Source organism: Zootoca vivipara, chromosome 6 (assembly GCF_963506605.1).
Source record: "Zootoca vivipara chromosome 6, rZooViv1.1, whole genome shotgun sequence".
Taxonomy (NCBI): Eukaryota; Metazoa; Chordata; class Lepidosauria; order Squamata; family Lacertidae; genus Zootoca; species Zootoca vivipara.
Genome location: NC_083281.1, coordinates 68,981,851 through 68,994,793, shown reverse-complemented (window position 1 = coordinate 68,994,793; position 12,943 = coordinate 68,981,851).

Here is a 12,943-nt window from a genome sequence, read left to right as displayed (position 1 = left end):
ATGCCAGGATGATTGAAAACTACAGTAGCTGGTCCTGAAGTGAAGTGTATAGTTATGGAATTAAACACCATTTGGAAAGAATTTAAAGGCTATTTGGCACTCGCTGAATCTCCAAGTGTGTCCAAAAGAGCACCCAGGTGACATTTGTTTCATTGTTGTTGTTGACTTTACTTTGCTTGAAGTAGTTGTGCAAACTGATTTTCGTGGCTACTCAGAAGAACCAGAAAACATTGCAGGTTCAATTCCCTGCAGCCAACTAGGAACTTGTACAATTCTGCAATGTATCTCTCAACTACCCTCAGGAGCATGAAGAGGGGAAGAGTGTCTGATAGGTCCTCTATATGTTCTCTCTCTCCGCCCCCCCCCAAATACATGAGTATTTGCATTCATGAGGCTATCATAAACATCATGCACGACCCCAAATCCAAAACAGCAAGTGTTGGCTTCATTTTCAGCTGGCACATATCCTGTAGCTTTCCGCAGATATCCCATGACATCCCAGACCACAAATATTCTGATTTAGGGCAGATCCATGCTATACATTTCAAGCACACAACTCCTCACCCCGCAATAATCCTTGGAATTGTAGTTTGTTAAGGCTACTGGGAATGGGAAAATAAGCAAGCAGAACCCGAGCCCAAGAGCACATTCCCCTTCTGGGGTTTCCAGCAACTGGTATTCAGAAGCATTGCAGCCTCCAACTGTGGCGGCAGAACATAACCATCACGTGGCCAGTTGCTGTGCAGCAGCAAAAGTGTGGAGAAGGGCAATCTCACACACACACAAAAAACCACTGACCTGGGGAATAAAGGCTGCTGGACATGCATGTTCACAAGCATGCAAAACAGCACTCTGAGCCACTGCAAAACATTTTCTTAGAGTCACCACCTCATGGCAATGTCAGTTTTGGAGAGGTCAGTGAGATATTAAGGGGATAAATTAATTCTTTGGGGGCTTCTCCCACCCTTCCTTTTTTTTCAAAAAATAAAAGAAATATCTTACGTATTTGCATAAGCGACTCACATCCTCAGGATGAAGCTAGATACAAATTGGAAGGAAGGGTGAGATGGGTAAATCTGGCACCAAATGTCCCCTTCGCTTTCAGCAAGAGTAGCTTCCTTCCTTTTTTTTCTTTTTCTACCTACCTACCTACCTTTCCTTCTCATTGCAAGAGCAGCTACTTACCTGGTTAGCTGCACCTGATGAGATCCTGTTCAGACTCAATTTGTAGGGGCTTTGATGACTTTTGTAAAAATGCTGTCAATTGCTGCAGAGGATTCCTATATGCCTCATACTGTTAACTTTTTCGACAGCAGTGAGATTTCCCTCCTCCCCACAAAATTGATGGAAATAATACCGATCTCTGCTATCCCAATGTTAAATGGAACACTATTCATAGCTGCTGGTAGAGAACAGGAAAGGCCAGATTCCACAATGCAAATGCTCCAAGGTACAAACATTGCTCATTGTTGATAGCACCTATTATTATTATTATTATTATTATTATTTCTTCACAGAATCTTAGAATTGTAGAGTTGGAAGGGTTCCCAAGGGTCATCTAGTCCAACCCTCTGCAATTCAGGAATCACAGCTAAATAAATAAACAAAATACATTTATTAGTTGCCTTTTTGCCATGGAAACTCAAACAACAATTTAAGCAGAAAACAAAAGCTACATCAAAACATTCCACCCATGCAAAAAGGCCAAAGATAGTTAAAGGGCCCAGATAGGAATAACTTAGATCTATCAATTTTGATGTGTCTGCTCTGAGGAGGATGCAGCTGTAGACAACTCTCATAAGAACATAAGAATAGCCTACTGGATCAGGCCCATCTAGCCCAATATCCTGTTCTACAGTGGCAAGCAGGATCTGAGCACAAGAGCACTCCCCCCCTTCCCCCCGTCATGTGGCTTCCAGCAACTGATACTCAGTTTACACTAGAGTCCTTCATGCTGCCGGGTGAATCGCCCCCTAAATGTATTTTTCAAAATTAAAACACTTTCAATCAACTGAATGCACCTAGAAAGATAATAACAACTGTGGTAGGATTGCAACCTGAGATGCTGCTAACCATTTTATAATTCCCATGGTACCTGATGCTTAGCTTTGCTCTTCATCTCTCTCCCTCTCTCCAAACGAGTGCATTTCTTGACAGTTTGGTAATTTAGAGAAGGCTTTATCTTTATTCAACAGAAAGCAGACCTCAAGGGAGCAGGGAGTGGGGGGAGTAACCCATTGATTAAGTAAATAGCTTGCAGAGATATACATGTGAATGAGAACGGCAGCAATAACCATTCTGTGCTGAGATGTGCTGGGAAGTGCAGACAGCTAAAAGGACCTCCTAGCATTATTCTTTGCTCTCAGTGTCTGTCGTTTTCATAGTCCTGACCTAACGTGAGAGGTCTTCTCTTTAATTTCATCTGGGATTGCTTTCAGTATGACATCATAATCACGAAGCTATCGAGATGACATCATAAAGCAAGAGATAGCAGTTTTATCTCTCTTGAAAATAACAGCGCTGCCTTACCCCACACAGTGGGAAATTGTCTGGATGACATTTAAGCTCTTTTGAAACCTTTCCGTGAAAAATGTGTGTATATATGGAGCAGTGTACTATGGTGTAGTGGTTAAAGTGTGATACTAGGACCGGGGAGACCAGGGTACAAATATCTTCTTGGCAATAAAGCTCCCTGGGTGTCCTTGGGCCAATCACCTCCTTAGGCTTCTTGGATAAAGAGGAGGGATAGAATGACTGAGTTCACGTGTGTGTTTCCTTCGTCTTCCAGTTAAACACTTTGTCTGCCTACCCTAACCTTCTCCAACACTGGGCCATCAGTAACGTCTTTGGACTACAATCAGGGTGGGCGATGGGAAATGCAGCACAACAACATTTAGAAAGCAAAAGTTGGGGAAGTTAGCCACCCTATGGCTTTCCCACAAGACATCTTGGGAGCTGTAATTCAGTGACTCTTTTGAGAATTATCTTATGGAAACTATAGCAGATGCAGAAACATCACAGTTATGTACCATTTCTGTGAAGTACCTTTTAGTGCATTGGGGGTCATAAGAGCGGACAATATTCATGTCTCATTTCATTTACCTTCAAAACTTGTGAGCTTAGGTTGAGCTTATGGGAACAGTATGTTTTATGGCCGAGTAGTGGATTTGCACCCAGAGTCTCCAAATCTATAAGCGCACCATCACATATATCAGGGGTAGTCAACCTTTTTATACCTACCGCCCACTAAAAGCATCTTTCTTGATGGTAAAATTTCCTCACTGCCCACCAGTGCTCGATGGAAGGATTCAGCTTGTGCCGTAGAACCCCCTACCACCCAGCTAGAATTCTGAAATTCCCACTAGTGGGCAGTAGGGACCAGGTGGACAACCCCTGACATATATAATATCCAGGCATAGTTTGAGAATTAGATCCGAACCTTGTAAATTATGGCACATACTATGGTCAATGTGCATATAGCCTTCTAGTTTTTACAGTGCCTGCATTGGAGAGGGAGAGAAAATGCTAGTAAAAAAAAATTAGACCAGCACACAGCTGCTGTGCTCATTTTTGGCATTTCCTTCCTCTTGTGCTAAATGCAATCATGAAGTCATTATTTGTTTTCCCCAGAGGGAGTTATTGTGCTTACAAACAGTTATTTTAATTTGAATAAATCTGCTCTTTTGCCAGAGTGGTTTAACAATCTGGGAATTGTCGCTCGGTGAGAGGAACAGGGACCTCCTAAAAACCCTCAACAAACTACACTTCCCATGATTCTTTCAGAGAAGCCATGACTGCTCAAAGTGGTATCGTAGTGCTTTAAATGTATCGTGTGGATGTGTTCTAAGCTATCAACCACCCTGTGGCCTTTTTGAATCATGCAAACTCATTCTCCATTATCACTAACTGAAACAAAGTGAAAGCATATAAAACAGGGGTTGTTCCCATTTATCCTTCGTCCCTACCACTGACTCTTCCATACCCCCCCTCTCTGTGTTGCTTGTTAGCCTTTCCCCTCTATTATTTCCCTTTAAGCTGCTGACTCACCATATTGTCAGCATTAAATCTGCAGGTTCTTCTGATCCAGGAACTGTTGCTTTCCCCTGTGTAACACTGGATAGATAGATCTATGTACATGTATGTACATTGTTGGTGCTGTTATATGAATAAGCAAACAAACCACCAAATCGCGCAATCACCCCTCCCACATCCCTACACACCTCACTAACAATTGCGCTATCTGGGCTATAAGAACCCCCTCCTCCCCTTTCCCCATCTAGATGGCTGACAGTGATGTGTGATTGGATGGCTGGCTCCTAGCAGAGGCCAAAGTGAATGAGAAAAGAGTGATCTGCCTTTTAAAGGTCTGGCGTTATACAGCACCTGTCAGATGGCATTACCTTTGCGCTTCTTAAGAGAAAGTCACAGAGCAGCCTATTGTTCACATTGCAGCCTGTTTAACTCCTTCAGCAGCTGAGAAAGCAGGCATTTTGCTTCCTTGATTTCTTCTTGTCTCTTTTCTTTAATTTGTCAGGGACTGAGTAAATGGCACTTCATGACCCAATTGCTCTAAGGGTATAGGAATCCACACACCCTTCCACCATGCACAGAAGATGAGGTGTGAAGAGAAGGTTGTGTGCATGCAATGAAATTTGTGTTCACAGAATCATAGAATTGCAGGGTTGGTCAGGCAAGGCTCCGTGCTCCTTCAGTTGATTAAGATCCTGCCCCCCAAAATGTCCCCAAGTAGGCTATTGTTGGAGCAAGTGTTCTGCTTGGAACTATCCAAGGTCCTGAAATGCTAGCTCCATCCCAATTGATGCCTACCTGCCTGAACCACCCTCAAACTTCTATTGAGTCCCATGTTCAAGGATGAAGGTTATCAGAAGGTGGGGAAGTCATCTGGTAACTAAGGAGAATGTAGCCAGAGCTTCTAGAAGATTGCTTGGTTATTCACAAGTTGCTCCTACTGGAGAAAGAGAGAAAACCTCATGTCCTTGGGCCACCTGGCTTTCTGGCTCAGCGGATCATGCACTTTCTGATCTACAGATGGAGTTCTGGTTGGTCTGAAATTGCATGGAGTTCCTCCCTCTGGCTAGCAGGCTTAAGAACAGGCTTAAGCAATGCCAGTTGGGTTAGGCCAAAGGGGGCATCTAGTCCAGCATCCTATTCCCATAACGACCAGCCAGGAAAGCAGGATTTGAGCACAAGAGCACTCCTCCCCCCATGGTTTCCAGTAACTGGTATTCAGATGCATTAACACCAAAGTGACATATTAATATTTGAATGTAGACAAGGGCAGGTTTAGGGGCAGTCTCCCCAAGCTGGGTGGGTAGGTGAAAACACACCTGAAATAAAATGGAGAGCATATTTGCTTCCATGGTAGAGGATTTGAATCATTCACTCCAATTTTCTTCACACAGCACTGAGGTTGATGTTAATTAATTTAGATGAGATCCCTAGCAAAAGTCAAAAGGGAGGTCATTTGTAGAGGTTTCATATTGGTGTCAAAACGTCTTACTCCAGCCCCAAATTTTCACTTATGTATTCATCCAGAGTTGCATTCCACCCCCCTCAATCTCTCTCCAAATGATCTGATGACCATTAGCAAATCACTTTGCCATGTGTGGAATATTACTCTTTGGTGGGCCATCATATCTCAGAAAGACATTAAAATATGCCCTGATTACTGACCGTGCTGATTATTATAAATCTTTATTTCCACATTCCTGGGGAGGGAAGTTGCTTTTGTGGATTCAATTTATTCAAAACTGTAGCAGCCAAGGGCTTCTCTCTGGAACTTAAAAATATAATGAGAGCATGGGAGCCTCTTGGAATGAAATAGAAAACTCATCTTCAGATCCTTTTGATCCTCTCGCCTTGCATGAGGAGAAGCCTTGTCATATGTTAAATTTGCTCTTATATTTAAACTTTTCCAACCTGTACTGAGAGCATCTATGAAAGAACTCTTTCCTGTCTGGTTCCACAGTGGTTCATGGTTTACGTCTCCAGCGACCACAATCTGATGGGCCTGGGCTCTCTGGCTGAGGCCTCGTCATATTGCAGGAGCTGGGTCAGTTTCCAGAACCTCTGTTTCCATCCTCCATGATCTGACAGTTCTGGTTGGCACCTCTTAGTCTGAGCCAAAGACCAGACTGGTGTTCATGGTGTGATGGAAGGGGAATGGTGGAGAGCAGAGCTCCAGGACCTTTTCCAATGCAAGAGCAATGATTTCATTTCCTGGAGCGTCAGGGCAACTGGTGGGTTCCCTTTGCACTAACAAGTGAATGAGATGATATTTGGGCTTCTGTGTTTGTGACAGATTAGCATAGAGTAAGCTAACAATGGCATAGGAACATACACATAGCCAGGGAATTAGTCTGTCTAACTCAGTGTTGTCTACAGCGACTGGCAGCAGAGGAAAATTTCTCTCCCTTTCTCCTAACACTAGAACTCATTGAAGCTGAATTTTGGAAGACTCAGGACAGATAAAAGAAAGTCCTTCTTCACACAGTGCATAGTTATACTATAGAACTTGCTCTCACAAGAGACAATGATGGTTGCCACATGGATGGCTTTAAAAGAGGATTAGATGAATTCATGGAGGAGGGAGCTGTCTCAATTTACCACTACAGTGGTATCTCGACTTACGAAGGCGATCCGTTCCGTGGTGCTCTTCGTAAGTCGAAACCTTCGGTTGTTGAAGCGTCCGTTTTGCGCATGCACAAGAACTTGCGCGCAACGAAAAGACTTCTGGGTTTGCAGACTTCATAAGTCGAAACCTACAGAAGTTGAGGCATTCGGATGTCGAGGTACCACTGTACACCACTAGTCCTGACATTCTAACAAAAGCATAGAATACAAGGAAGGACAGTGGTGCTAAAATTACCTGAACGCCTACTTATTTTTGGTCTACGTATTCGGGTTGGCCTGAGTATGATGCTAATATATCATATTGCAAGAGCACAAGAAAATATATATATATATATATATATATATATATATATATATATATATATATATACACACACACACACACACACACACACACACACACACATATATATATATATATATATACACATACATATACATATACACACTGAAATATATATATTTCTTTACTGCCCTTCACCTGATAATCACAGGGCAGTTTGCAATATAATAGGGATGCCATACATCCAGGATTTCAAAGGCAAAATTGATGTCCCGGGGGAGGGGGTGTTTGTGTGTCAAAAGGCGGCACTTTGTCCTGGATCTCAGACAAAATTGTGTTTTTCTGATGTTTTTGTGGAAAAGAAAGGCTCAACAATTTTGGGGTTGTCCTGGTTTTTACCTTTTGAAATATGGCAACCCTACAATGTAAAGTCACAAAAATGCACAATATAGTAACAAACAAAAACAGCAACCCTCTCTCACACACATACACTGTTTAAAAGGCCTTAGATTGTTTAATTAGTCAAAGGTCTGGGGAATGTTTTTGTCTGGTGCCTAAACATATGCAACAAAGGCTTGTGGGTTAGAGAAGCATAGCCACTACATTAGCAGTGGATCTGCCTGATTCGAAGGAGTCTCCTTTCTTTGGCACAGAAGCAGGAGGCATGTGAAAGGACCCCTCCAGTTTACATGCTCCATGAAAAAGAACTATTGCATCAACTGTATCATATGCTATTTCTTAGCACATGGCAGAGCTGTGAAGGGTGGAGACAGAGACAGAGAACCTACAAAAACCACGAGTTCCCCTGACAGATGTATCTCATTTCCATGAGCCGTGTCCTTTCCATAACAAAACCCTGCTGAATCTGCCCAATAGCCCATCAAGTTCTCCGCTTCTCACAGTGGCCAATCAGATGCCTCTGGGATGCTTGCAAGCAGGGTGTAAGTGCCTTGATTTTCAACATCTGCTATTGCCTCCAACAGTGGAGGTAGAACATAGCTATCGTGACTAGTATCCAGGCAGCCCTTTTTAGAGAGGCTTTTAATCTGTAATTGATTATTTTATTCTTCTGTTGGAAGCTGCCCAGAGTGGCTGGGGAAACCCAGCCAGATGCCCGGGGTATAATAATAATAATAATAATAATAATAATAATAATAATAATAATAAATAAACAACAACAACAACATATCATCTTTAAGAAATGTGGAAATCAATGTGTCAAACTGAAACATTTCAAAAGTTAGTGGTATTTAAGGTGCTAGGAAATACGCCAGATAGACTGGTTCCCCCCCCCCAGTCCCCACCACCACCGCCGCTGCCTTCCGCTTCACTCTTCTCCCCCCCCTCCTTTTAGGGTACTTCTCTGACTTCGTTAGAAAGAAATAATATATTTTCATTAGGCTTAAATTGACTGTTAGGCCTGTGAGAGCCTTTGCTTAAAATGATTGCCAAGAGTGGTTTACTAAAACCAGACTCCACTTCCTGCCATTATTATCTCCTCCGCGAAAGAGGCAAAAAGGCAAGTGTGTTGATTAATCACCTCCAAATATATGAAGAATCTATGAGCTTGCTTCTCTTTGTGGAGAAACCTTGCTGAAATTACTGCGAGGCAGCTTTGCTTCCGCTAATAACGATCCAAATGTCAATGTAACTTATTCGAAAGGATATCATAAGGCTATTTATAAAGGGTTGCATCCAGCATTAGACATATGCAGAGTAGACCCATTGCAATTAATGGAGATCATTTACTTAGGTCAAAGCAGCTAAAATTTCAATCCCTCTTCTTGGGGAGCTGTGGAAATCAGTGCCCTTAACAAACTATAGTGCTCAGAACTCTGGAGGAAGAAGCCATGGCTGTTTAAAGTGGTATGATACTGCTTTAAAATGTATAGTGCAGACGGGACCTGGAAACAATCCAAAACAAGTCTCCCAGTTATGGTAACCTTCCATTAAACCTTTAAGTATACTGGCTGTTGTAGCATTGTTGCCAAAGAATGAACGCTAAGTTTGGCACAGTCCATGGTTAAACATACTCAGGGCTGGTTCCAGGACTATGAGGGCTCTCTATAGTTGGGCTCCCATCAGTGTCCCCCTGATGTGGGACTCACCTTGCTCAGAAGTTCCCCATGGTGCTTCATAGAGTGCTACGTCAAGCATTCCAGGGCATTATGGGAAAATAGGAAATACAGCTTTCCAGACCAAGCTACATGATGTAGACGGTGCATTGATTGCCCCCTCTTGGATGCTGGAACTCAGACAGCTTCCTACAGATGCCAGATAGCATTGCTACACCTGAACATACTCATTAAGGCCTATTTAGGACCACCTGGTGTTATGTATGACATCAGGTGTTGGACAGGTGATGATGTGGCTGGGCCAAAGCATGTTTGCAAATACCACCGACCAGTTGATTGCAATTTGCCAGTGCCAACAATCGGCTGGTTATCAAAGCTTGCATAGCTCAGTGATTGCCGCTCTGTATGCCCTGCCCATCTGTCAGACTTGTGGTGAGATCAGAATTTGGCCCACTGACTAGGTTGTTTTAAGCAAGTCACCATATGCAACACTTTGAAATACTCTCTGTGTAACGTTTTTGAATTCAATGCCTAAGTGGCTAGCCATTCTCTAACCAGAAACTCTAAATTGAACTGAAGTAATCTGCAAGCACTTTATTTGCAATGTGGTCCTTACATAATATTTGGAAGGAATGGAGCATCCTTCCACTGAGCTACCCCCCTCTGCAAAGCACAGCTCTGATGCTAGCACATGCAAGAATGTGCACACAATCCCCTGAATGTGTGTGTGTGTGTTTTTTACCCCCAGGCAAACAGGTAAGTGTCTTCCACCCCAAGACCACCTATGCTTATTCACCCTAAAGGACACTGCTGGTAAGGGGGAAACTATGTGCTCAGTCACCACAATCCTGGGCAATAATTTTTAATGGATCCATCTGAGACTACGAAGATATTACAGTTCATAGGGTTTTGAATGGATTGTGGGAATCTAACAATGAATGAGGTTATTCAGGGATTATTAATAGCAGATATTTCCGGAGTTTTAATGGCAGAAACCCTTTCATATAAAGTATGGTGCTGCTCCTTCCAGCAATCGATAAGTTGGCTCCCATCAACCTTTATTTAAAGTATCCCAGTGCAATGCCCCTGTAAATCATTCTTGTGACAAGTTTGGGATCAAATGAATAGCTTAGGTCTTTACCTTCCTAGCTAGCAAATGTTGTGCTCTCGATTGTCAGAATATTTGCCCTAATATCTGTCATATATGAAGAAGAACAGCACCTTGATCGGTCTTTCCACCTGTTTTGCCTCCCTGAGTTATTCTGATTAAATTTATATATTCATTTCCTCAGGGGGAAGAGGAAACTTTTGCCCACACAGTGGGATTATACCTTCACAGAGACTGAAGATTAGAGTTCTTGGCCAGGGTGTTTGAAAGTCAGTCAACAGTCTAACAAATTAGCAACAGACCTATTTTCTCTCCCTAGCAACCAACTTTATAAACAATGGCTGGCAGCTCTCTCTCACACCACTCAGACAAGAGTTTTTATGACATATACAATCAGAACTTTGGAAGAAAACAGAATTGAAATCAGCCCTGGTGTAGTTTATTTTTATTGCCCTCTATCTATTGGCCCAGTAGAAAGCAGTGCAGATCTTTGAGCACAGGTGCTATATGTTGACAGGGTCAGTGATGTGGAAATAGGTGACCTGACCACAAAACTGGCAAGAACCAGTTAAAGAGGAACTTAATGGCTAAATGTTGAAGAGGAATACAACTTGAGTTAAGGTACAAGGAGGGGTTTGATGTGTATAGCTAAATAAAATATGGGATGAGTAAGTTGTACTTGTGGGACCCAGGTGGCGCTGTGGTTAAACCACTGAGCCTAGGGCTTGCTGATCAGAAGGTCGGCGGTTCGAATCCCTGTGACTGGGTGAGCTCCCGTTGCTTGGTCCCAGCTCCTGCCAACCTAGCAGTTCGAAAGCACGTCAAAATGCAAGTAGATAAATAGGAACCGCTACAGCGGGAAGGTAAACGGCGTTTCCATGTGCTGCTCTGGTTTGCCGGAAGCGGCTTTGTCATGCTGGCCACATGACCTGGAAGCTATACGCCGGCTTCCTCGGCCAATAATGCGAGATGAGCGCGCAACCCCAGAGTCGGACACGACTGGACCTAATGGTCAGGGGTTCCTTTACCTTTAAGTTGTACTTCAAGGATTGTGGTTGGCTGAGAGATAATGAAGTGCTGGAGGTGGTTGGGTAAAGTCTCTTCCGCCGTAGGAGGAGGGGAGATTGTGGGCACCACGAGCCTGAGCATGTGCTGGGGGGATGGCTGCCATCCTCCCAGCCCATTGGCTGGCTCCCGGATGCGGCGCTCCCTTGGCGCATCCAATCAAGGCGCTCGTGGTAGGTGAGGGCCTAAGGCGTGGCCCCAGGGTGAGTTCCTAGTTGATCTGCATCGCAAGGCTCACCCAACGGTGGTTAACCCTTCACAGACTGCCAGCAGAGCGGGCTGCAGTCGGATATAGTCTGTTAGATCCAATGCCTAAGCCAATACCTCTCTACATCAGTAATCAATAAAGTTGTGGCCTTTTACACCCATTAACCTTATGCAATTTGTCCTGTGTCTTTATTTACTCTGGGAGGGATCGGAGTATCGCCACACAAAAGATGAACAGCTAAGATGATGTATATTTACTCTATACAGTATGTGCCCTACTGGAAATGCTCTTTTAGATTCTTTGGACTCTGGCTGGTAATGCATTCCTGACTCCTTGGGAATTCAGTGTGTGAGCCTCTGTACTTGAACCCTTAAGGGAAATTTCTCCCACTTCAGTAATCATGCTGAGCATTCTGCACTAACTTCAACTTCCGGATTAAGTGCAAAGCAAGCCCCACATTGCAGTAATCCAATCTTGAAGCAAGCAATGTATAAACTACTGTGGCTCAGCCAGCTCTCTCCCAGTCCAGAAATGGTCATAGCTGTTGCCACTTGCCAGTGCTGTTTAAAAATAATAATAATGTTTAGGGGTATTCTCATTTTCCAACTCATATTGAAATACTGCCCCTCAATGAGGCCAAACTTAGATTCACAAAATGTTTAGGGGTATGCATACCCCTGTGTACCCCCAGAAAAAAAGCACTGGCTGTTGCACCAGTCACAGCTGGCAAAAGGCACTTTTAGCCACTGAGTAGCCAATTGCTCCATACACCCTGAGTAGCATGCTTATCATTTCCCAAACCGTGGCTGCTGAGACTCACTTTGAACATGGGAGCAGCGTAACATATTAGAAGACCAATATGCTTTGTTTCCTAACCGTAAGGAAGAAAGAAATCTTTGCTTTTGAAATCAGGGCGGGACAGGCTTTTTTTTCAGAAAAAAAGACAGCAAAAGCAGTGTTCAAAGAGCTACTGTGAAATGTGGGAGGGTATGTTATTAAATTGCCACATGAATCTGTTATTGAGTGAGTGAAATTATGAGTATATCATACGACTGATATTTATAATTCTCATAGTACTGATATTTATAATTCTGACTACCAGTTTAGTCATTTCCAGGTCGCAGTGGGAGGTTGCAATGCTCCAAGATATCACTTTGCTCTAGGCATTTGGGTCCAGATCCCAAACCAAGAATACTGTAATTATACCCCATTGGCAGTGATGAGGTTCAGGGTACTATTTAGTTGGGGGGGGAATTAAATACCACTATTTCATTTTTGAAAAGTATCAAAGCCGTTTACAGCAATGGTATTATTGTTGTTCTTAGTTAAATTTCTATGCTGCCCTTCATCTGAAGATCACAGGGAGGTTTACAATATAGTAACACGAAAAGACATACCATAATAACAAAAAAACAAACCCTCCAGGTATTATAATTTATTAAATTTCTATACATAAAACAATACAATAAAAAGCACATTTAAAAGGTAAAATCAGAAACCAGCTAATTGTTGAGGAAGGATGTGCCCTTAATTGCCTGGGTAAGCCTGAT